Source organism: Sinocyclocheilus anshuiensis, unplaced genomic scaffold, assembly GCF_001515605.1.
Source record: "Sinocyclocheilus anshuiensis isolate Anshui unplaced genomic scaffold, SAMN03320099.WGS_v1.1 scaffold1382, whole genome shotgun sequence".
In the NCBI taxonomy this organism is placed as follows: Eukaryota; Metazoa; Chordata; class Actinopteri; order Cypriniformes; family Cyprinidae; genus Sinocyclocheilus; species Sinocyclocheilus anshuiensis.
The window spans coordinates 778,361-783,920 of record NW_015554207.1 but is presented as its reverse complement, the minus strand read 5'-3'; positions in this window follow the sequence as shown (position 1 = coordinate 783,920).

The following is a 5,560-nucleotide window of genomic DNA, read 5'->3' as shown; positions in this document are numbered from 1 at the left end:
TGGTTAAGTTGTATTTACAACACTGTTCCAGAACAGTTCAACCCAAATATTCAGATGTCGCATTTTATGGAGGACTGTTTCCTGATCCTGGTAGAGTAGACTACAACGCCGGCTGTTCTGACTCACAGACTGTAAGTACGTTTTCATATATAAAGGATTTGCCACTGATTCAAACACGAGTTTTGAGCAGTGTAGAGTAGCGCTTGTTTTTTGTCATTTCTCCGATCACAAATGCAGACATGGTTTTATGTTTACGCGGCGCGATGCAACGCAACGCGTAAAAAGACAGTACAAGTCATTATAATCCATAATTATGTCCCCACTGGATGCAACAAATGCCTCGTTTATAATGGGTTTTCATGTTTTTGAATCATCGCTCCGGCCTGACAGGGCATCATCACAGTATGGTAAGGGGCGTAACATTTCTGTCACACGCTTGAGGTATTCGGCCAATCACAATGCACTGGATAGCTGGCCAATTAGAGCACACCTCGCTTTTCAGACCGATGAGCTTTGTAAAAATCGACGCGTTTCAGGAAGGTGGGGCATAGAGGAGAAACAATAATGTACAGTATGTGGAAAATAATGTGTTTTTTTAACCTTAAACCGCATAAACACATTTCATTACACCAAATACACAAAATAATGTTCTTTTTAGCAGCATCATATGACCCCTTTAAGAAATGAAATGCCGCTGTGTGTTGCTCGGAGACGAACATTTCTGCTTTGTCTCTATATTTTCGTTGGCAAAATTGAGCAAAACAGACAACATTGTGTCTAAAATGACACAATATTAACTGTTTAATCCCAAATTTTTCCCAGACATGAAAATATCCAAATGATGTGTCATTAGTAACCCTTTGAAATAATCAATAATTATTTTGACATTTTTTTGGAAAAGTGTGTGAAAAATTGTGTTTTATGGTCGGTCACAATTGTGACCGGTGGGATAGCTGAATTAACATATTTCTGCAGTCATAAAAATTGTTATATATCTTAGCCCAGCTATTTTAAACTGTTTGATCACATTCTAGGGTTATTATTATGCATAAAAAACCTTATGCAACATTGATAGGAACACAGATAAAAAACTAAACAAATTCAACCATCAACGCATTTCAAAATTGTTACCTCTTTGTAAAATATAACATCAAATTTTTATATTAGTGCTACCAGTAATGATAATGCACCAAAAATATTTGTCATATCTTTATGATGACACTTTACTAGCCTTTTGTTTTGGAGCTTTGATGCAGTTATCATCTTCTCAAGGTGCAAACAGGAAATAAACTGCTCTGGTCATGAGGCAGTTTGCACTAATCATGTGAAACTGCACATATTTAATTGAGACCCTTTATTTTTTCCATATTTGCAGGAAGTGCACTAAAAACTCAGTCAGTAAGGTTTTTAGAGCTTTATAAATGAAAACCTTTTTTACAGTCACTATTGTGGGATTAAATGGGTTAAAATCTTACTTGCTGAACTGTTTTATAAGTTCAGTATTACATTTGCACTCGTGTGATATTGCACTTAGCCTATTGCTTAACTATATTATGTAAATATGAGACAAAAACTCAAACGGGGCATTTTTGCCCCATATCTTGAATTTTAGGAACATTCTAACTACGTTCACTAGGCTCCATCATGCAGTGATTTGTTGCCCTGCCTCATATTTGTCATCAATAGACTTTATGAAATATTAATAGGTTGGCACATGGTTTGTCTAAAAGCATATTAAAAACACCACATATACAAATAAACAACATAAAAAACTTGATTTTCACTACAGGGGGACTTTAAAAAATCTTTTAAATTTTAATATATATATATATATATATATATATATTACTTTATTTTGATCAAATAAATGTAGTCTTGGAGAATATAAGAGACATTTTTAAAAACATAAAACATCTTACCAACCCCAAACTTTTGAAGGATAGTGCATGTTAAAAAAAAAAGACATTTACAAAATTTTAAGAGAAAAACAGGTATAGGATCAGTAGGGGCTAGCTAGTTTGGGACAGGGTTTGTAGTACTCATGAATTCATAAATGAAAGGGGGGGGGGACTGATTTGTAGCTTTATGTGTATCAAATGAGATTTAACTTGTCTTCTATCCATGCTGTAGAAACCAGTCCAAATTATGATATTTTAAAAAACATGCTTAATGCCTGTAATGGAAAATGGTATTTGTGTCTCTTTGTGTCTGAGGTCTCTTAGCCCTCTGTGAAAAGCTTTCAGGTATTTTCAGCCTTTCTTTATCAGCGTGCCGTCCTCGCTTCAGACTGGTGAGCAATTGTGACAAACAGCACACAGCACTCCAAACCACATCCAAGAATGTGCATCAATCCACTGAGACACTTACAGATGACTGACAGCAAACACTGTCTCCACCACACATAGACACACACACACACTCTCCACACTTATACATAGACAAACACATGAACACACCCTAGTCACACTAATATACAATAGTTCATGGTTGTGCACAGTTTAGTGGACCCTGACATCAATCAAAACAGACAAAATGTGACCAAAGAAGCTCAGCATGCCTCTATTTATAACTTCCTGGTCCATGCGAGTTCAGTATTTGTGTAAATCTGAGAAATTACGGTTTTTCTCTTCTCAGAGGAAAATTATATTTGCCAAGGTTGCTTTGTCATCTTATATTTATTTACTTCAAATGTCTCTGTCTGATGTTTCACATAAAAAAAAAAAAAATAGAATTAGCTGCCAATGTATAAAACTTGGAAAATGACTACTATAGTTAGCATTAATTTTTTAAGTTAATAAAAGTAACTTTAAAATTAATAATTAATTTAAAAATATATTTTTTAAATATTTATGTTTTATACATAAATTATTTTATTATTTATATTTGTATTTGTATTCTCATTATTTATATTTACAGAATTCAGACCGAAATCTCTGCTTTTGGTTGCAGACCTTAAAGGGTTTGTTCACCCAAAAATGAAAATTCCGGCATTAATTACTCACCCTCATGTCGTTCCAAACCCGTAAGACCTCTGTCATCTTCAGAACACTAAATTAAGATATTTTTGATGCAATCCGAGAGCTTTCTGACTCTCAATACCCTTACCAAAAGACGCGGAGGAAACGAATTGTTGAATAAAGTCGTTTTTTTTTTTTTCTTTTGCGCACAAAAAGTATTCTCGTAGTTTCGTTATATTACGGTTAAACCCCTGATGTCACATGGATTATTTTACCGATCTCCTTGCTACGTTTCTGGACGTTGATCGTGGTAGTACCCTTGCTGTCTATGGGAGGGTCAGAGAGCTGTCAGATTCCATCAAAAATATCTTAATTTGTGTTCCAAAGATGAACGGAGGTCTTACAGGTTTGGAATGACATGAGGGTAAGTAATTAATGACAAAATTTTCATTTTTGGGTGAACTATCCCTTTAATATCTTGACTTTTAATATCAACTGTGTTGTGACATTGAGATATTTGTGATTCTTCTTTTTTATGGTTCTACCTCTCAATGGCGGCTGTCTGTTCACTCCACAACACTCGCAGATCCTCCTTCTCCACGGACTTTATCCTGCAAGACAACAAAGATGTGTTTTTATTTAAAGCATCGGCCACTAACATCTGTTCCCTCTTTCCTCTATTGCCTACGAGTGCGCGAGAGATATTGAAAAAATTCCCCTTCCCCAAAAAAGTAATCCAAGCATGTCCCTCTGGCATCCGCTTCTAACACCAGCAACTCAGCGTGAACAGCTAAACAATGACGTGTAAACGAGTGTAGCCAAGGGCATGTCCATGTGTGAAGTTAACAGGTACCATCGAGGGTATAATGGGTGTTGAAATCTCACTGAGTGAGAGGGAGAAGGTGAAAAAGAAAGAAAGCAGGTGGAAAAGAGGTGGAAACACAATTTGACATACAGCTGTTAAGTGTTTTTTTTTTGTAATATCCCTCTGTAGTTTGAATTATAATGTGAAACTTGGTTAGCAAGCACAGAAGTGACCAGAGTGGATGTAGGAGTCTAATAAAACACAGAATAAAATCAATAGTGGCGCCAAGTGATATTATGTTATTATGATCAGCGCCGGTGAGGAAGAACTAATCACTGGATTTGGCAGAGTTTGTGGCTTCAGTTATTTGAACGGTATTCACACATTTCCACTAATCCTCAAGTATTTTATGCACTACCATTTACATTCTTTTTTTTCCCACGTAATTCTATTATTGTTCAATTTCACTCATTTATTTTTATTCAGATTTACCCGTACATAAACACGTCAGATAGACGGCCTCTTCATGTCATAACAGAATCATCTGCAAAGTGGATCAAACTTTGTTGCCGCAAGTCAAAAGTCTGGTTAAGCGAGACTATTAATACGCTAACAGGGGGCTTTTGTGTGCCTGTGTGTGTATGAGCGTGTATTCGTTTAATGCGTGCCAGACAGTGTTTACATGTGTGTCTATCACTCTGTCAGTGCTTCAACTCATTAATTCACCATGACATTCTCAAATTCTGCATGCTAGTCTAGCAATTGTGTCATGCAACTTTCAAACATTTGCTTCACATGTACAAGCTTGTTTTTCTTTCATGGTGGGGACTTACCATTGACCTATTCTATTCTATTCTATTCTATTCTATTCTATTCTATTCTATTCAACAATATAATTTCTTTCCTCTACCACTAAAATGTCAAAGAAAACTTTCTGCATTTAACACATTTTCATTATTGTCAGAATTATAGTTTGTTTCTGCTTCCTATGCCCATTTTACCTTAGTTCCTAGTCAACATTAGTTTCCTTCATTGTTAATTAGTTTTCCACACCTGTTCTGTTTCAGTTCATCATCATCTGACTACTTAAGTGCTGAGTTTTCCTTATTTCTTTGTCTGATCTTTTTTTTTATGTTTAGTGTTTGTGCTACACTTACTTCTATGATCTCCTGTGTTTGTTCCCTGTGGATTGATTATTATTAAAAGACTGTTTTGGATTCTCCTGCATCATACACTTTATATTAGCACAAATATGCATGACAATTATAACATTTAGTACAATTATCAAAAGGTTTTTCTTGAATAACACTGTTAAATATTATTCAGCAAATATCAAAATGAATATCTATTTTGAATAATGTACATTGTGATGCCTAAATTCACATTTAAGGCAACACCCAGGCCCGGTTCTAACTAAATCAATAGCACCCTCAGTTAATGCTGTAATAATGGCATTTCATTGCAGATTTGGCAAACTATCCAGTGATTTATGGTTTGCGCTCTGCAGATCGGTTTCTATTTCAACATCTTTTGCAGCGTTGAGCAATGTAGCCAATCACAGACATATCTGTTGATTTCTTGAACCCAACAGCCAATCGGAGGCATTTAAATTAGAATCCACTAACTGCTCAAATTGCCGCAGTTTTTGTTCAGGTGTTGCATTCAGTGTGAATCATCTCATTATAACAAAGTGTAGACACAATGTAAATAAGAGATTCATTGTGCAGCATTGAGAACTTAATTGATTATAACGTAACTTTGTGAGATCACGATGAACTAAGATGAGTGACAGCTTTTA